At 40.1% G+C, this 21,260-nt stretch overlaps 1 protein-coding gene across 1 annotated transcript in view; it reads left to right on the top strand.

The window, feature by feature from the left end:
* Positions 1-21,260, top strand: part of GADL1 (glutamate decarboxylase like 1) — a 76,476-nt gene that overhangs the window by 48,681 nt on the left and 6,535 nt on the right. The window lies entirely within an intron of this gene.

Here is a 21,260-nt window from a genome sequence, read left to right as displayed (position 1 = left end):
AAGGCTAAATTGTATTCTTTCTCTTAAGGTAAGAGGTGCAAGCATTTACAAGTACAAGGCTTACTATCAAAGCTACTAGCAGCTGGCAGAACTGAGAGAAGAGGAACAGAGTTGTCTGCATCTCTTGTCTAGATACAGTATCCATTACCCATTTCAGGCACTTAGCACTGTCCTTGGAACTTGCATTGTCTGTGATGAAGCAATGAAGTGCTTAAGAATACACTTCTGATGTTAACCCATAAATAACAATAGGAATACAATAGGGGAAAAATTTTTTTGGTGAGCATTTTGATAGTTCTGCCATCCTGGTAGAGAAAATCATGAAAATCTTGAGGCGGTGGGGAAAAAAAAGGCATCAGTAAAATGTTGAACTCACTAAACTCACTAGTGGGGAATCAGTAGTGAAGACTTAAACTCATAGAAACAGTGGTGTAATCTTCTACTGAATAAGCTGTTCTGTGAGGAATTGAATTTAATGAAGTGTTTGCTCCTCGCTGTAGCAGCTTTGGTGTTCTGCATTTATTTTTTTTTCAAAGAATTTGCTGTTAGAAATTTAAATTAGAACATAGATGTGTATATCATATGCATGCTTGTGTGTATGTTTTATATGTACTATATATACATACATTCTTCTTACAGTGTCTGCTCTCCTTCCAGCAGCTTCCCTTCAACAGGAATTGCTTTCAATTTATGCAGGATGCTTGGTGTCTTTAGGGGCAAGGTCTTCCTTAACCCTGTGTATATTGTTTTGGAAAGTGTATTTCACTTCTGTCATTCATAGCCACAGCATGGATATGAAGGCATTGCAATTACCTTGCTTTCACAAATCATGGGTGGGTTATGATCCTTTCACATGGGGTTTCCTTTCCTCCTGTTAGACTGGAAGGCTCTATCTATCTATACTCACACAAATATATAAATATATATATATCTCCTCACTTCCATGTATAACAACTTCTCTACCCATGGAAGAGTGGTGATTTGGGAAAGCACAGAAGAAATAATTCTCTCTTTTTATTTATATATGCCATGGAAGGGACTGAGGAGGGAAGGGATGAGCACAACAAACGGCTCTTGAGCACATATATTGAGAGCCTCAGTGAGGATATAACTTACTGAATCTTTGCTTGGCTGCTCTATAGTGCCTCTAGTCAGAGTGGGGAATAGATGGCTGGCTTAATTTACTGACACAGGTGGACTGATTCTGGAAAAGCAGATTTCCTAAAGAGTGTTCTGTGGGAAAGAGCTTGTGTGCAATTCCTCCTCAGAACTGAGCATAGCTGCAGATTGCAACCCTTCTTTTCATGTGCAAGGTAACATTTTCCTGGTTCTTATGCTTTCTCTCGTGAAACATAAAGAAACCCAAAATACTTAAAACCAATTTACCTTCTCCCCATGAAAGCCCCTTCAAAAAATCTGTCACAAACCAGACCAAAACTCTGTAGCAAAGTAAGGCACTGAATAGCACATCTTCCTCTCTTGGAGGAGACAACGAATGGTAATTGTTAGTTGCATTGCTTTAGGCACTGCTGGGAAGTTCTTGAACACTGCAGAAAAGAGCCTGTTACACACTTAAACCCTGCAATTTCATCTCTCTGCTCCTCTACAGGGACAGGTCTGGGGTTACTTTGGTTTTTTGGATGCTGAGTGCTGGTTTAGGGCACAACCTGTAGTAGCGAGCACACGAGATGACAACGTTGGGTCACAAAAAATAAGACTGACTTGACTTTTCCATCTAATGTCAATGTGTACTATCGTTGTGCATGGTCTTATTTGCACTGATTAATGTGTCTGGGCAAGGAGGAGTGCATTCTGATCAGCAAGGTGTAAGTGATGAGGACTGTCATTGACAGGCAGATAGGGATGTGTACAGTTTCCTGACTGCTAGTGTTCCCTCAATACTCCCATCACTCTACTAATGTGAGCACTAAAATGCTTTAATTCACAATTTGTCTTTTCACACATTTTGACATCACAATTATGCTGGTTATCCAGAAATCAATCTTCCTTTTTGTTGACCTGCATATCTGTTAATAATTAAGGAAATGTGTGTCTTAAAAATCCCTCAAGCAAGTAATTGATTTTATTCAACTGCTTGTTCAGCAATGTTGTTCAGAATAATATTCTGTCTTCTAAGGTTAGTTATGTGAATTTTAGTACTTGTGGAAGTTCATAAGCAAAAAGCTCTGATCTCAAGTCCTCAACTTCCTGAATAATTTGCATAATCCTACCAAAAAAACCCCAAAAAAACAACCACCAAACCCTGAAGGTTTTCTGTTGTGCTGGCTCTTCTCCAGCTTTTGTGGCCCACTTTGTGTGGAAGTGTGTCAGGGCTGACTGGATCACAGCATGATACCTGATTCTGATGGCAGTCTTCTAGCTGTCCTACATAAGCTTTGTCTCTCAGAAGCTGCTGCTTGCTTGCTTTGTTTTGTTGTGGTAGGCTCTTTGTTTTAAAGCCTTGGGCTTTAGGCGTAGAATTTGCCCTCTTAAGACTCTCCCAACATGCAAACCATGAAGGTGGTAGGTAAAGGTGGCTTGAAGGATTTGGGGCAGCCACTAGCTGATCATTTGACTCATCACCTGAACAATTTAGGAAAGGTTAAGCATCATGGTGATGGGGAAGTAACAGCACAAATGGTACATTCCCCTGGTAGCTAGTGGAGCTGGGAATTCTCTGCACATCCACAGTATTACAGCACTTTCATCTTCTGGTTCTATAAACAGTAAACAGCGCAGCAAATCTCTGAATCCAGTTCAGTGATTGAAGATAGTCCATGCCCTGAAAATTTTGCAATATGCAGAGGGCATAGTAGGTGTAAAGGAACCTGCAGTGTAAGGTGGTTTTCAGTGGTGCTCCTCAAGAGAAGAGGGATTTCTTCTTGTAAAAAAACATACAAATGGGGGCACTCTCTGGTAGCTGGGGAGCTGCTATTACATTCAACTGGGAATACTTCTAAGTGCTGTTATTTTGTCGTTGCAAACTGAGGGCAGTTAGTTCTCTCACTCGGAACTGACGTTGACTGACTGAATGAGGGAGCAATTGCTAGTGCTGTATGTGCCCCCTAGTGGTGTTTTATTACTCTTAGGACACACCAGAGATACGCTTTTTTAGTGCTGACGATGGTAACGATGTCACAAGGTCACAGTGAGAAAAGCCTAACTGGAAAGTATAAGGCAGATGTGGAAGTGAGGCAAGAAATAAAAAAAAAAAAAAACAAACCCACCTTAAACTCAGACCATTCCAATTTTAATTTTTATTATTTTTTCCCTATAGCTACAAATATCTATGCACTTTCTTAGATTCCCCTCCCCCCCCAAAAGAGAGGATGGCTGCAAGTTTCTCATCTTATGCTGAAGTATCTCCAGAGGATGGAGAGTTAGCTGATTGGTACTAATTAATGTCTCTGGAAAACCTGCTGGCAGCACAAAGGATGCTAAGGCACAGAAAAAGATTTGGAGGGATGCATCTAGAACTACTGCCATCCTGTTGCTAACCCCAGCCATTCAGCCATGCCTTGTGCATTCTATATGGGCTTGTAGTCTGCTCTGACTCAGTGTGGTCTAGAAGACTAAGGAGGAGACAGAGAAGTAATCATCTTTAACAGAGCCTTATACCTTCAGGGGCCTGGCTTTGTTGAAGGATCCTGGAGTGTAACTTCAAGTAGACTACAATGTTGAATACTGCTCAGTAAGGAGGGCTAAGTACCACTCTGGATCCCAAAATCTGGGTTGAAAAGCTGTCAGTAGGTCCCTGGTAGGTCTTTTATGCTTTACTAAACTTTGCCTTGTCTGTAGTTATAAAAACCATGTGCTGGAGTATCAGATTTCCAGTGGGTCAGTAAAGCTTTTGTGCACAATTGTTGGTTCCAATTACTCAAAATTCTAGCATCTCAGACTGTGTGTGGTGTGCTTGCATTTTTTTTTAGTTTGCTTCCTGCATTTTTGTGGATTTTTGGCCAAATGAGAAAGAAATATTTGCCATATTAGATGACTCAGGATAAAAATTTATACTAAAGCCTTTATAGCTTGAGATGCTGTTTTTGCTCCTCCTCTCTTCCCTTTAGTAAGAGGCAAGCTTGCTCCTGGCTTTTCCCCACACTTAAGAGAAAAATATAGCAGTCTACTGTCTGGAGGTATATTTGTAAAATAGCCTGTCATACTGACTGGTGTTGGGATACTTTTATATAAATGAGAGCTTTCTTATCAAAGCAGAAATATAAAGGAGGTTGGAGTGCTGTTGTCTTGGCAACCTCTGAATCTTGTGCTCTTTGTGGTATAATCAAACACTAATCAAGGACCTGATTCAGTATTTATGTATGCAAAAGACCTATTGACAGTGGTAAAAGGTTTGAATGGGAAGGGAAAACTAATTGGTTCTACAGGTAATGTTTGCCCTCTGTTTTGGAAGAACAAGAGAAAAACTGCATGGATTATAACCACAACATTAAAAGCAACCAGCCCAGGTTTGTGTACAAGAAAGATTTGCAGCACATTGCTGCAAATGTGTTTCCACTTGGGATTTGTGTGCAAAATATTGTAGTGTACTTCAAGTTTTAATTACACTTGAACAAGAAAACAATTAAACAATGATTTGATGTGTGTGTTTGAAGAGTGATGATAGAGAGAGACCTGTTTCTGTGAACTTTGCTTACATGAGAGATTTTTGTGGTAACAAGTAGCTACTAGCATCTGGCTCTGACAAGTTGTTGTAGAGGGCCACATCAGATGATGGGAGAATCAGTGGTAAGGTTTACACAGAAGTGTGAGAGTTAGATTGGCTAAATCATTGTGAGTAGCAGATCTGGAGCTGTTTATCAGTCATAGAATCATAGAACCAGCCAGGGTTGGAAGGGACCACAAGGATCATCTAGTTCCAACCCCCCTGCCATGGGCAGGGACACCTCACACTACATCAGGCTGGCCAGAGCCTCATCCAGCCTGGCCTTAAACACCTCCAGGGATGGGGCCTCAACCACCTCCCTGGACAACCCGTTCCAGGGTCTTCTGTGTCATCTGTGAACATAGTATGCTTATCTAATTGTTTCTGATTCCACATGCTTTCTTCTTGCATTGAGATAATGTAATCATTGTATTTCTACATTTGGGAAAAAAAGAAACAAAAAACAGAAAGAAAAAGAATGAGTCCAAGTTCTGTGGGTTTTGTATCAGCATGGCAGAATTGTTAAGAGATGGTGCCATCCATTAACCTTTTTGTCTTCTCTTAAAACAACCTACAAATCTGTTGTGGACTTCAAGAAACAAAAATCTGCAAGTGGAAGAGATTGCTTTTGTATGTCTAAGAGAAAGACCTTGCAGGGGGAGATGGATTATCATTTCAGCCAGTCAGATAGAAACCTCCAAAGGGGTTGTCTGAAGAAATTTGATTTGTCAGGGAAGTGCTCAAGGTCAACAGAAGCTCCAGATTAGTCATACATAACTTGAGGTGATTACCCAATGAAGGCTATTTGATGGGTTGACACAGTTTCCCTCCATCTTCAATATGGGAGAAGGGGAACACCCAGATCTTGACTCTGGCAACCTACAGTCAGAAGCACCCTTGTGAAAGACCTGCCTGTTTGCATCATTCAGGAGGGCAACTTCAAGGGTGCCATAATCCTCTCTGGGCTGCTTTAGTTTATGAACACAAGAAGAACCCAACACTAAATCCTCAGCATGCAGAGGAGCAAAAGCTCCTAATTCAATGGGCCCCAATTGGATTCTCAGTACTGTATTCAAGAGGGATAGAAATGCAGTGTTCCTGGATAGATGAGACCCAGTGGAGGCAGGGCAGTAGGGAAGAACCTTAGGGGAAGAGGGGTACAATAAGCCCTGAAACCACAAAATGAGTAATACAATAATAACCAGGAATTGTACTGTAGTGTGACCATTCCTCAGCAGAGGATGGTGCTCAGAAATGTAATAATAAAATAAGTGGTCACTTGTTAAAATAAGAAGTCTTACACAAGAAGTCTTACTTCTCAACTGAAAGGACATAATATACAGTAGCAGATTAATAAACCCCTTGGAGTTTAGCTTTATATAGATGACTGCTATTGTTAGAAAGAGAGGTACAAGCTCTGATAAATGAGGAGTACAGTGTGATATAATAGTAGGGAAAATGTTTCTGTACCTTGTTAATGAAGGATTTGCACACTTGCCTTTTAAATGTTTTCTGCAGTTTCATATAACTCAGCAGTACAAAAGTGACTGTTAATTAAAGATACTTAGCATTTGTTTTAAATGTCTCCTCTGAAGATACGAGTAAGGGCACAGGAATAATATGCCTTTAAGAAAAAATTGTTCATTTAATGTAATTCACAATAGAATATTTTGGTTTGTACTGCATATCTGCACATAACTGGAATGTGTATCTTCATTCTGTTACACTTTATTTCCTGCATGTGTGCTGAAGTAGCAGTGCTAGACTAAGGGGCAAAAGTCACTCAGTCTCCATCAGGAAAAGTTAAAGGCTTGATGCATTTCATCTCAGTGCTAGCAGCTCTTCAGTATGTGTTTTACAGTGGTGGAGTTGTACAACCTGCCTAACTTTCAGCCACTTAGAATAGTTTGTGAAACTAAGCAGATCTCATGCTGCTGCTTTCATGGGATGGCTGGCTTATCTGAGGTGTGTATGGGAATGGAAAGAGGCTGTATTCATATGACTGTTGTAACCTACAGTAGATGTAATAAGACAAGGCAAAGATGTGACTGCTTTCAGTTTCGTGCTTTCTATTATAGTCCTAAGTGATAGTTTAATCATTCATGATATGGCAATTGCAGGGATTTCTGTTCTAGCTCTCAGCTTTGCCTTCTTCCAGAGTAGCTTTCCAGGAGTAGGAAGTATCACCTGGGCTCCTGTTAAAAGCAGTCTTACTCATGCAGAAATACACTGGTGGTGTTTTCTTTTTTGTTCTTGTTTTGTTTTGTGTTCGTTTGTGGGTTTTATGTTTGTTTTGTTTTTGTTTAGGTTGATGTTACTATTTCAGTTGAGGCAAATAAGAATCAACATTGCTAAAAAACTTTCCACATCATTTTAACCATCTGATTTCTATCCTTTTGGATAGATAGGTATTTCTATTCAGTTCCTCAGTCCCTTCCCAGACTTGTAATATCAGGCAACAGCCTGAACAGGCAATTATTTACATCCCATCCAGCAGTGCTAACACATCTGGCAGCTCTGTTGTAAGAGCACTGTTACACAGCTGCCAAAACTAGCCCTCAGTTCTTAGAACAAAGAGGAAAAACCCAGGCTTTGCTGCTGTATGGTTTGCTAGATGAGAATGCAGGGCAACTTTTGTCAGAGACTTAACACTGAGCTGTACATGTTCAAGGCCCACTGAGAACTGAGGTCTGTTTGAACCCTAGTGCTGAGCCTACAGAAACAATCAAAGCTGTAGGGAGGGAGTCTGTTACAGCTCCATATGTTGCATTCAGGCTGAGCAAGGATTTCATCTTCCTTAAGTCACTGGCAGAGAAAGATTGCCCAGATCTCCAGAGGTGAAGTAGTTTTCCCACTAGTTGTTTCTTGCTTGAAATCCTTTTAAGTGTAATAGAGGGTCCAATCATTTCTCCATGCAGTAATACACATAATAGCATGGAATGAAGCTGCAGGGAATAGGTAAAGTGGAGAAAAATATTGTGAGGAAATAAAATCAGAAGAGATTGACAGATTCAAAGTAAAGGACTGAACTTTCCAGGGAGACTGATGCAAGGTTCATTTTCACTACAGTATGCAGTGCTCACTGAAGGTACCTTAGCTAGCTGAGATATTAGGAGTGCTATGATCACATGTAAGTATGGTACTTAATTAAAAATAAAAGCTGTCCTGCAAGGACTGGTTAGCTAGCATGACCATTCTTTTGAGATTCAAGTAAATCACCTAGAGTAGTGGGGTGTGTAGATGTACTCCTTTTCTTACAGGGCAAGCATAGGTTCCATTTGACCAGTGTCTTAAATATCTTGCATGCTGCCTTTCTAAAACCTAAGGGTCATTCTGCCTTTCAGTTCAGCTAGAGAAAGCAAACAAGCTGTTTTCTTTCCAACATTAGTGTTATTAGAAGTTTGACACAATAAATCTTTGTTTGCCTACAGGAAGCATCTAAAAAGCCTTATTTTCTAACTGAAAAATGACAGAAACAAAGGCTGTGGTGATTCAGTGGGATTGCATTCTCTGCTTTATTACCACAGATTCAATGGACACTAAAGGATGCATAAGTGCTTCTTGATGCTTATTTGTGAACAAAGGCTGTACTATTTAATTTGTATGGCTTTCAAATAGATAGAGCATGTTACCCACAGCAGTGGATGTTTTGCATCATTGCTACAAGCCTCACAGCTAGTAGCAAGACCAAGAGGGCAAAACTAAGCCCCATTTCTTTTCCAAAAAAAGTGATATAATTTTTTTAGGGTGTGTGTGGGAAGCTTAAGTTCATGTGAATTAAATAGGCAGCTGGGGACATACCTCAGAAAATCATTCTTTCTGTTTTGGGGAAGAATTGAAAAAGATACCTGAGTGCTCCTAATCTAGACATAATTGTCATCTTGATTGAAGGATTATACTAGGGTAAAACTCAAGCTTTGCAATGGTATTTCCAACTATGAATGGTAAAGATAGAAAAGAAAAGGAAGAAACATTGCTGCAGACACAAGAGCAAAGAATAATTAAAAAAATGTTGTTATTATTAGCCTGTCCTTTTGTTAATAGTCAAACCCAGTTAACCTGAAAACTATGTCAAATCTATGACATATTTTAAAAGCAAACAGTGAACTATTTTCAACCTGATCTAGTGTGAGGTGTCCCTGCCCATGGCAGGGGGGTTGGAACTAGATGATCCTCGGGGTTCCTTCCAACCCTGACAATTCTATGATTCTGTGATTTTCAGAGTGTAGGAAGCCCAAGGGAGTTTGCACTGAAGCTGTGTCTAGTGTATACATATTGTTACATATTTGAAAGGGAGGTAAACTGATGATGCTGCATCAGGTGTGCTTTCCAGCTGGATGGCTCCCTGCATTTATTGGTGTATGGGGTTGTTCCTCCCCAGGTGCAGGGTTTGCCATTTTCCCTTTGAACTTCATAAGGCTCTTGTCAGCTCTTTTCTCCAACTTCTGTTTTCTGTATATTCCAATTTTTCTTAAACATGGTCAACGCTTTTGCTATCTTGATAGTTCTTGACTACTTCTGGGGGGAAAAAGTACCACCAACCCCACAATGCTACAAATGCAACAGAACCTTACTCCTCACCATATTCTTTGCAGTGGTGGCCTCTAAATCTGTAGTTTATTCTTTGACAAAAATACACTATGCATTCATAGCCTACTTACAGTCAAATATTTCTCATTCTGAGCTGTGGCAAATTGCTATGCTCTTGATGTATTTTGTTTCAGCTAGTGCATCCAGGTTCCTAGCTGCATAGTATGTGTTTGCCAAAACAACACATATTTTCCCATGCTTAAATAGAACTAATTGCTCTTCCTTTCTTCACTTTGCAGTCAGAACATATCAACTAATATTTTCAATGTCCTTTCATGCCTACCTGTAAAGAGAACTGCTTTTAATAAGGAAGCAGAGTTTGAAGACACAATTAATTTAGTTGACCTTATTGACTATGTTCTTATAAAGCACCACTGTGCTTCTGCACATTTGTGCACTCTTTCATTATGTTCTCTCAGTGCTATATGCACATTAATAACCAATGATGGAAGGAGAAAAAAAAAAAAGTTTGAGTTACAAGATGAACTCCAAACTACAGCTTTCCTGAAAGTGTCATAGATCATTTTTAATAGCCTGTGGATCAAAATGAAACCCCATATACATCACAGGGGAGCTCAATAATTGAAGTAGCCCAGGAATGTCTAAATACTACAGTCCTGAGGTCACTAGAAACTTCAGTCAGTTCTTGGTTTTTACCTGAATAAAAGCTGTCTCCTTCCTCCATCCTTTCATTTTGTTACAAATTGTAATTGTATTTTAAGACACTGACTTGAATTATTTTACCTGACATCTATGGGGAACAATTAACTCCGTTTTATTTCCCTTCTACCTCCTAATTTTCTGGGAAATGAGAAAAACATCTACTCAAAAGCATTTCACTGTCTCCAGTACACTCAGGTCAGGGCTATCTGCTCTCTGTGCTGTGTGTCTGCAGGACTGTTTCCCAGGGGCATGTTCTCTGGGTCTGTGAAGCTGATCTACACACCAGCTCTGGAGTGAACTCTTCATGTGAGAAGCCCTAGGGCTCTCTGAAGGATCCTAACTGTCCTCTTGGTGAGGAGAACATAGTAATTTGCAACACTGGGCCTGCATAGGTGGTATTAGGCAAATATAGAGAGGATGTATAGTCTTAAAACAGCATTGACAGAATCACAGAATACGTCTGGTTGGAAGGCACCTCAAAGATCATCCAGTCCAACAGAGCCACACAATCACTGAGGTTGGAAAAGACCCTTTGGGATCATGAAGTCCAACCATTAACCCTACTCTACAGAGTTCACCCCTAAACCATATCTCTAAGCACTATATCTAAATGATCTTTAAACACATCCAGGGTTGGTGACTCAACCACCTCCCTGGGCAGCCCATTCCAATGTCTGACTACTCTTTCTGTGAATTTTTTTTTTCCTAATATCTAGTCTAAACCTACCCTGTTTGGGGCCATTCCCTCTTGTTCTATCACTAATTACCTGTGAGAAGAGACCAGCACCAGCCTCTCCACACCATCCATTCTGATACTTGCAGAGAGCAATGAGGTCTCCCCTCAGCCTCCTCTTTTTCAAACTAAACAGCCCCAGCTCCTTCAGTTGCTCTTCATAAGATTTATTCTCCAGGCCCTTCCCCAGCTTTGTTGCCCTCCTCTGCACTGGCTCCAGCACCTGCACATCTCTTCTGTATGATACATCTTCATTTCCAGCAATATAGCAGCACACTATTTACTGCATATGAAGATACGCTACTTACTCAAAACTTGCTTAGTGTTACTGTATTGCTATTTTGTGTTCCTAGTTTTTTGTGCTGTTGCTGTGTGAATTGTTCCTGCTATTTTTCATCTAATTGGCTGCGTAAGGCCTTCTTATTAATGCTTTAAGTGCAAGTAAATTATCAAGAAAATCTGTAATACCAGCAAATAAGGCAGGCTGACCCCCAAAAAGTAGTCCTTGGCAAAGATGTAAATGAACACAAAAATCTAAATCCATTTCTAGCAGTTTTTAAGTGACTTTATATTCTTATCCTTTAATTAATTATAAATTGAGTGCTGCTTTTGTTTAACTTTTATATTGACCTCAGTGGGTCTCCCTCCTCACCACTTCTAATACTGGTGCTTGTTTTCTGAAATTTCCATGGTATGCCCAAATTATCCAAAGATTCAGTGAGCCTTTTTAAATCTTGAGTGCAAGCCACCCAAACCTGTGGATCTAAAAAAAATTGCCTCAGTAGACCTGTAACACTCTAATAGCTGCTGGTAGCTCAAAGTTCTTCATATTTGTGGTAGGAATCCCTCCTTGCAGAAGCTGAAAGCTTGTTACTGAGCACTTCTGCTTTGCCTGTGTTTTCAGTGATTAACCATAGGCAGGGCTTGACTCATCGCTAATGTACATACTAAAGTGTTTCTTCTTTCCTTTGTCTTGTCAATGAAAGATTTCTTTTCCTTATGATAATTTTTTCCCCCCATGTCACGTTTGTATCAATAACTATCTGATGTTTCCCCCTTTCAACTTGTCAAAGACTGCTTTGCCAATAAATGAGGATGAGCTTTTGATAAAGCTGTCTTCTTTTTTGATTGAAGTATCGCAGCCTTTGGCCATCTCATCTCTTCTTAAAGAGCTTTAGCCTTCATCTGTCTTTTCCACCTGAAGATTTTTGGAAATTAAGTCTTTTGACCGTGGTGACTGAGACTATCCTTTTGCTTTGGCTGCGAGTGGCTGTAATCAGGTTGTGATCAGTTCACAGAGGCAAGTGATGATTTATAGACCAATGATTAATTTCTCTGTGCTGCTATATGCCTGGAAATGAAGATGTATCACACTGGGTCCACACCACCCCTGCTGGTGCATTGGGAGGTAGAATACATTGCTGTACAAAACTGATTGTTGCATGAAGTTGAAGACTGTCAGGACATGCTAGGTCAGTCAGTGTGTGTTGGAAGGCACAGCTTGTGCTGGATATCCAGTTTGAGCTTCTTCATTGATGCATCCATTGGAGTAATATAATGCAATTTTCCACAGAGACTCTGGCTATACAGTAGCTATGAGGTCCTGTTGACATGGAGGGCTCGCTGTTCAAGATGACAAAGTGCTCTCCTGGAAGTAGTTAGTGATGGTGGTTAGTACCTGGCTGTACCAAAGTGCTCTCCTGGAAGTATTTAGGGATGGTGGTTAGTACCTAGCCGTAGGACCTGCCCTGCATGCCCAGCTCTGGGTAGCACGTATGGGAGAGCTGCAGTGGCGGTAGCCGGCTCAGAGCTCAGATCCAGCCGGATGAAGGGCTACACGTGTATTTGGGGATCGCTTCCGGAGCACAACTCTTCCGAGAGGGGTTTAACCCGCAGCTGGTAATGCGGGCAGGTGACCGTTGGGGGGCGCCCGAACGACAGCGGTGTGTTGGAACCGCTAATTAGCGCGCAGGCTGTTAATGTCTGTTTGGTGCAGTCGCGGGGGGGGAGGGGGGGGGGGGGAAAGGTCTTTGGAGGGGGGGGGAAGAAATGTTTTCCGGTTCTTAAATCAACAAACTTTCCTCAGCGACACTGCCAGCTCTGTTTCGAAAGCATGAGCTGTGAAAGAATAAATTGGAGCAAGCATAGATTATCTCCCACTTTGCAGGCAGCACTAGTGCTCGCTTGCTCTCTTTATTTCTCTCCTTCCTTTTTGTGTAATATTATGTATTGCTTGCAAGGTTTAGACTAGAAAGTTATTTTGAATAAGGTATTTTGAGAGATCAGTGTCTAACAAAATAGGAAAGTGCTCATAAAGATTTTACAGTTCTCTCCTTCCTAGGCATTTAAGTGCCTTCTATCAGTTCTGAATCCAGTAGTGTCTCAGGAGCTAGCAGATGGTTTTAATAGCAGTTGAATGTAGGGTTTTGTTTTGGGATTTATTTTGTTGTTGTTGTTTTATTCCTGAGAGATAATTCAGTTGATGGTCTGGATTTCAGATGTGGAAGGATACCTAAAGACCTCTCTCCTGGCTAGTCGCTCTAGGAGAATTTTAGCATAGGTAGATATTACACACTATCTACAGAATTGTATTGTTGTACAATAATAATTTGTGCAATAAAAGTCTGCAGTAACACACAAAACACCCAAGAGTGGCTATAGGCTACTGGTAAGTCATAGTGTCAAAGTGTCTTTGCCTGCTTCTTGAGCTGGCCTTACAAGACAATGGGGCTAAGCAGTATTTTTCCTTTTAAAAAGAAGGCTCTTCTCTACAGACAAAGGCTTCCTCCAAGTGTTTCCTGAAATGCCTCCTACTAATCTTTGATGAAGTTTCACAGTATTGTTATATACTATTGAAAGTGTGACTCCGTTTTGTTAATGGTATGGAGTTTTGCTTTGTTTTAGCCTCTTTAAGTTCCTCAGTGTGAAGATAGTTTTTGTGTGTTGAGTCACAGTGTGCTTCCTGAAAGGCAAGGCTACTACTAGCCTTGGAAAGCATTGCCTAAGTTATTCTGAGTCATTTGCAATGATCAAAAACTGAAGCTGCCAGGGACTTTCATCCCCAGCGGTACTGATGGTCTTCCTTTGGCCAGTTGTTTTACTGATTTATGGGCCTTGGAGTGGCCATTGCATGGATGAATGTTGAAGCACAACTAGAACATAGGTTTTGATTATAACAATGTACACACTAATTTTGTGAAACCATAGTGAGAAAAAAACAACAAGTATTTTGACCTGAAAAAGATACTACTTCACTATGCAGGTCATGCTTTCTTTGTATCCCACAGAATCAACCAGGCTGAAGAGACCTCCAAGATCATCAAGTCCAACTGATCACCAACCCTAACTAATCAACTAAATCGTGGCACTAAGTGCCTCATCCAGTCTTTTCTTACACACCTCCAGGGACATTGACCCCACCACCTCCCTGGGCAGCCCATTCCAATGGCCAATCTCTCTTTCTGTGAAGAACTTCTTTCTAAGATCAAGCCTAAACTTCCCCCTGCACAGCTTGAGACTGTGTCCTCTTGTTCTGTTGCTGGTTGTCTGGGAGGAGAGACCAACCATCACCTGGCTGCAGCCTCCTTTCAGGTAGTTGTAGACAGCAATAAGGTCTCCTCTGAGCCTCTTCCTCTTCAGGCTAAATACCTCCAGCTCCCTCAGCTGCTCCTCTTAGGGCTTGTCCTCCAGACCCCTCCCAGCTTTGTTGTTCTTCTCTAGACATGTTCGAGCAACTCAACATCTTTCTTGAATTGAGGGGCCCAGAACTGGACACACATCATAGTCACAGGCTACCAAAAAATAGTGTAATCATGAAACATCTGTCTTTCATCAGGCAGGTAGGGCAATCTGGAAATCCCTGCTTTTTCCAGTTCCCTAAGATTATCTGAGATCTTCTAAAAACGATAAAAAAAGAAAAAACAAACCTCAAACCAAAACGTGTTAATCCTACTGCTGCTCAACTTTAAACCGGGAAGTCGCTCCTTAAATTTGTGCAGTTCCTCAGTTTATGCACTAGATGGTGATGAAGACCAGCGCAAGGTCTGTGCTCTCATCTCCTTCCCAAAGTCACAGCTGACAGTGGAAAATGAAATTACGACACCGACCCTCCCTCCTGCCAAGCTTTTAGCTGTTTCTCTCTCTTCATGAACGATTAATCTATTTAGCAGAATCCTCGTAGAATGCAGTAGAAATGATTTGGTGGTGCTGCTAAATTAATATTTCCCGTTGGAACTGTGCCTTTTAAATATATATATATAGATATATATATAGATATATAGATATATATCTATATATATATATATATATATATATGTATATATCTATAAATATTTTTTGATAAATACCTAGGAAGTACTTCTGTGTGATCACAAAATATCTATAAAATATCCCATATCTTTAAAGATGGGATTAGTGTTATTTCTACAAAACAGAAGTTCAAATATACCAGTTCTTAAAATAGTTGCTACAGACTGAAACTCAGCCTCTGAAGGTATGAATTGATTTCCAGTGGTTGATATGAAGTTATCATGAAAAAAAAAAAGGAAGAGCTACTCTATAGTGATTTTTATTAGACTGAAAGCAAACCAAGGAGGAACCATTTCTGTACTGCCCACTCTGTACCTTGGGAATACTACTGGCTTCAAAGGGAAAGATTGCAAGGTTCTGGATTCTGTAACTGGAAAAATACATTCCACTGAAAAAAAAATCAGTTAAAAAATATTCCTTTTACTAAAGAACTGGATTTTGGATTCTGTAACTGGAAAAATACATTCCACTGGAAAAAAAAAAAACAGTCAAAAATATTTCTTTTACTAAAAAATCAAGTATAGTTGTCAGGAATGGAATCTGGCTGCTGCCAGTGTGAGAGAAGGCTCTGTGGGGGATGGCTGTGGCAAAAGATACCGTGCTGTGCAGACACCTTTACATGTGGAAAGACAGAGGAGATCTAGGGGTGTGTTGAGTAATTGCATGGCTTAAATTAGGCTTGAATTGAGAGTCTTCATTTTTTTGTTTCCTGAGCAGAACAGGCCTTATGCCTAAGGATGAATGAAGAGATTTCCCTTGGGCAATGATCTCGAGCTAGATATTTGTGATTCTTTGCAATTTTTCCAAGGCAGCACTACCACAGAGTATTAGTGGTTATGAAGCTGGATAACAGCAAATAAATATTTGCTCACAGGCAATTGTGGGGTTAAAAACGGCAAAAGGAAATTCCATGTAGCCACAACATGTTTTACACTGGTGATGGATGTAACAATGAGGAAATGCATAGAAAACTAAGATTCCAGACAACTGAGTTGATGATATGATTCATACACTGGCTTTTAAACTCAGCACTCAGCCCAGTTATAATGAGAATCATTTGAGGGAAGGAAAATAATAGCAGTTTGAAGCTTGTGGGAGGGCAGTAGCCTGTAGCCATGGTACAGAGTCAATTGCCCTGTAGCACATTGGAGAAATGGAGGTTGTGCCACATAGTACATTCTTTTTGTGTGTGTGTGCTTGTTGTTTGTTTGAGAATTCCATAGTAACTCTGACTTTTGTTCTAAATGAGTCCCACACAGTTGCATGCATGCAATTAATCTGTGATACACGAGGAGTGAATCTTTGCATGTACACACAGCTAGCTTAGCAGCAGTGCACCAAAGGGGTTTGTATGCACTAAATGTATAAAAATTGGCTCTGAATGTGAGAGGGAAATACGTAAAGAGAGCTGAGGCATGCCCTTAGCATGGTGTTAGCACATAATCTCACAACTGTTTTTAAAGATGGCTTTTCCTCAAACAGAATCAAAAATGCAAATCTCAGTCTGTAGTGGTCAAGTGCAGGATTCAGCTAGATGAGTATAGTGACCATCAGTGCTGGAGGCCATGTGTCTGGGTAGCACAGGATACACAGCTCAGTGCACTTAGCACTCCCTCTCAAGCTATTGCTCCCCTTCTGTGTGTGACTAACAGAAATAAGCAACTACCACCTGTAAACAGTGCAGGTTCGTGTGGGAAAATACTGTCAAGCAGCAAGTCAGTCAATATACAGAACAGAAGCTTGGGAGCTGTAGTTTATATTACTGATGTGTGTGGCATAAAGAAGATGGAGCAACTAGGGTTTAATTTTCTATGATCCCTTATTTATTTAATTTTCTATGATCCTTATTTAATTTTCTATGATCCTTACTAAGCCTTCACCAAAGGTGTTCATGCCTGCCAGGAGCCTTAAGTGTGCACTGCCAGTGCATGGCTTGCTAACCACTGAAGGAGTTGATATCTGCATTGCAGTAGGCACTCTGCATTGCACCTTAATGCCTGAGATTGGCTGTGGTTCCTCCAGAAAGGAAGCCACTTTGACCCAACTGGCTGTGAGTCGATGTGTATTCTACAAGAGCTTTTGCAAGATAAATTTGCACTAAGAATAGCCTGCCTTACTAATGCACTTGAATACTAGCTTTGCCATGGAGTCATGATTAAGATCTTGGTCATTATTTCCTTTTCGTGTGCCTCAGTTCCTTCCAGAGATTAAGATGAAGATGATAGCATTTCCTTTTATCTATGAAGTACATTGAAATCTGGGATGGAAAGCACTGTAAAATGCTAGAATAGAAGGAGGTTTTCACTTACCTAAGAGCAGACTCATTTTTCCTTTCTCTGTTCCCTGACAGTACCGCTTACTGATTTGTGTCCTTGCTCCATACCTGCCTATTACAGGAATAGCAGATGGATGTGGCTTTAGGAGTATCAGATTTTTAAGACAAATGAGAAATTTTAGTAAATGTTGTAGTTCAGACAGAGCTTTTCATTCCTTTGCTGTGCTGATCCTGGCAGAAGAAACTGGGAGGAAGGTCTACAGCAGCATGAGAGAAAAACTCAATGAAATGTACAATAATATAGTCATGGTAGAGAAAAAAAGGTATTTCTGTCCCCAGATATTTAATTTTATTGGAAATTACATGATTTAATTATCAAAGCACAGTAATTATGACCCATGCAATACTAATGACTATTGGCAACAAGGCTCACGAGAACATACAATCTAATTAGCTTTAATGGGATGGATTTAATAATATATTGGATTAGCATTTGTTAGAATTGAATATCAAGATTTATTGTTCTCTGAATAAATACTGACCTCTTGCTCTCAGGTCAATAAATCCTAAACTTACTTCCACTTAAATGAGTATCTTATTATGTTAGCACTCTTCCGTTTCCCATCACGAGCTTCAGTAGAAGGAGAGGGGAGTTGCACTTCTCTGCTGCTGCATCAAAAGCTTCTTTAAGAAATTCCAGCAAAATGCCAAATTTGCAAGTAGAGGCAAAAAAGGCTTAGGTCCTGAACTCTTTGTTCTTTCATCTCATAAAACTATGCTTCCTTTTTGTTGTTTGATAAGAAGTTACAGAAATATTCAGGGGAAAAAAATCGATTACAAGTAATGCCACAGAAAAAGTGTGCAGCTTGCATCATCTGCAGTCTTCATATTTTGTGTAATGTTGTCACTGTCGTCAGGAATATCTACAAGGCTTCCAAAATTTCTTTTAACTGAGAAGAGTATCAAAGCCCAGAAAATACTTGAAATTGATACCCATTCAGCAGATATCTAGACCTTCCTTTTGAATTGGATAGCATTATAAGGAAATGTGCATTAGTCTAACTCTACTGCAGATGAATTCAGCTATACATTCACTGTAATTTTGATGACAGACTTCTGTAGGTAAGTGTTGATTAATCTTATAATCTGTAGAGAATCTTTTCCAAAGCTATTCATCAATCAGGGACTTTATAAACTTTGTAAGAAGATTATTTGTATTTATTGAGTTTTGAGGAACCTCTTCATTAAAGGATTAAAGGAAGTGAAATCTAGCAGACTTTAATGAAGGCATTTTGTACAGTCAATTGTATCTGTTTCCAATGATCAAAAGATTGCTCTTGCTTGTTCTCCGATAAAAATATCTATGCTGGTGTGGAAGTCTGACAAAAATTACTTGCTGTTCCAGAGTTGAATACCTGGTCAGACTGGGGAAAGAATAAAGTTCTCAAAGAAATCCAAGGTATAAAATCAGAGGATTTGATTTGTGCCTCTGAATTCTGAGCCATGTCTATAGGGTAGGCTCAAGGTCGGCAGATTTTTTTTTTCTTCATTACATACCTTTGAGGTTACAAATACCTGCGTAGTGGATGCTAAATTTTGAGTCCAGTGTACCTTTCTCTCTCTAAGTGCACTTAAATTATCTGTGGATTGACTGCAGTCCAGTTCTATTTAGCGAAGGCATTTATTGGTCATAATTCTGTACAATGTGATTCTTTCATTTGCAAATACTTGTAGGTACGAATAATTTACCCTTCACTTTCCACCCTTTCAGACTGCAAGAAAACGTATGAATCTTGAAACCCTAGAGAACCTGCTTTGTTTTGCCAGTTTCCTGATTGAATGTGCATTTAAGCACAGAGGTTTGTAACATGTTGCATTTAAGTTATAGAAACAAAAATGAAAATGCATTCACTGGAACGAGGAGAGAGGAAGGCTGAGCTGGAATGAATCTTGTCCGCGGACAACATTTCCTTTAGGAAAAGTGGAGGGATTTAGTGGCTTTTATTTCATGGCCACACTGGACTTTAAATAAATGAATCTCAGGCAGGCAAAACAATTCTAATAACTGACAGTTATTGGTCCTGTATTTCACCAAGTAGAAGGGGGAAAGGGGCATCATTCTCTTTGCTAACCCGGCTGCTCAGATTAGACACCAGCCTTACTCTTATGGTAGCAGTCTGGGTTGTGGTAGACATCATCCCCTTGTCCCCCACAAGAGACTGTAAACAGCCTCTAAGAAGGTCATTAGGATGTTTTTAAGAGGAGAAGGGGCAAAAAAGGGCAAAAGATATATCAGGTTTTGTTGAAATACTCATTTTTCTTTAGATCTAGTTAATACGAAGAAAGACGCATTACTGTTCTTTAGTCCTCACTGTAACGCAAATACAGATAGTGCTGCTACCTTATGCCAGAAGCTGACTTGTGCAAGGGGTAAATAAGATCTTAACAATTTGGAATCACTCCAAGTTTCTAAAGCAAGGTTCCTTATTGCAAACCAGAAGTGCATCGAGTTCTTGAATTTGTCACCGCATGATATAATCTTCCTATCGTAAAGTGCTCCTCCTAGCCGCGGATGTTCACACTGCACTCGGATGTCCTTCTCAGCAAAGCAGAACACAAGCTCATCCCAGTGCTTTCAAAATGACAAGCTACCTCTTCATCCCAAATGGAGAAGGGGGAGCTTGTCCTTGGCAGGGTTGAAAGTCTGGAAAACAGTTACTAAAATGAGAACTTAAAACATTAGACAGAAGAATGTTGTGTACGTCATAAAAGTTTTCAAAACAGTTATTTTTTTATAAACCCAGTAACAATCAACTCCCTTGCAACTATTTAAACAGATCAGGGTGCTGGATCTACAGCACTGTGTGGTATCATTTGGAGGTTTTTTTAATGCCTACACCTTCCATGTAGTTTGTTAATAAGACCCTTAGTGATGCACCACAGAAATGACAGAAAAATAATAAGAAATCCACATAAATTGTCTTGAAAAGCCGTGTGCTCAGATAGAAGATGACATGGGAGTGTGCACCTAGAAAGCTGTGTTGTTCACTAATGTAGGCCTTTGCTGTGAGTAAAAAATGAGACAAACATCAGTAAGTGCCAGTTCTATTCTGCATGCTTTTCGTTCTGCCACCTCCTTTCCAGAGGCTAATACCACCTTTATCTGAAGGCTGTTTCTTTTGTTGTGTAAACAGCTGGCTGAAGAAGTAATTCTAGGATGTCAACATCCAAGTCCAACCCACCATGTCCTATTAGACTGGGCATTTTCAATTATTTGCAAGGCTCATTAATGTGTCTTCTAGCAACAAGCAATGGCTGAGAAGACTATATGCAAGATATGATAGCATAGACATGCTGCAGAGCCCTGAGCTGAGAGTGCATGGAGAATCTCAGTGCTGGGACAAAAATACAGCAGCATCTGCTCTGCTTTAATGTGTTAGTTGCTCCAAAGAATGTGGAAGTGGTTACTGCTATTTTGACAAGCACAGTTATTTCTCCTTTTGTTGCTTGGTGTGGCACAAGGGGAGCACTGGTGCAATAGTGTTCGGCAGTAATTTATCAGTGGTTTAGGGATGTGGGCCCAGAACAAATTCTAGACAAAAGAAAAACATGTTTGGGTTTTACAGAGAGCCTTGGCTACAGGAACAAAACTGTGATTGGATGTGCAAATATTTGGTATGTTGATTGTCCCGGTTGGGGTGACAGCTGACAAATGGTCTGAGTTTGGTTTTAATTATCGCCAAAAGGGGAAAAAGCCTGTTGTTTTAGAGCCAGGAACTGATGGTGCAGCACAAGGAAGGCAAGAAAAGAATTTTAATAGTAGAGGATGTACTTTCTCAGTGTTATAGATGTCGAAAGTACTACTTCTTCCAAATATTTATACTATTTAACTGGTTTTGTGATTGCAAGCAACCGAGGAAGGTATTTTGTTCACTTGGTATTGCATCAAATGATCGATATTAAAACGTTAGCTACCGTTCTTCATACTGACTGGTACCATTGATATCAAAGCTATTTTCAGCAGTCAC

The sequence above is a fragment of the Indicator indicator genome, chromosome 11, assembly GCF_027791375.1.
Source record: "Indicator indicator isolate 239-I01 chromosome 11, UM_Iind_1.1, whole genome shotgun sequence".
NCBI lineage: Eukaryota > Metazoa > Chordata > Aves > Piciformes > Indicatoridae > Indicator > Indicator indicator.
Note: the sequence above shows the minus strand (reverse complement) of the source record. Positions and strands in the feature narration are given on the sequence as shown.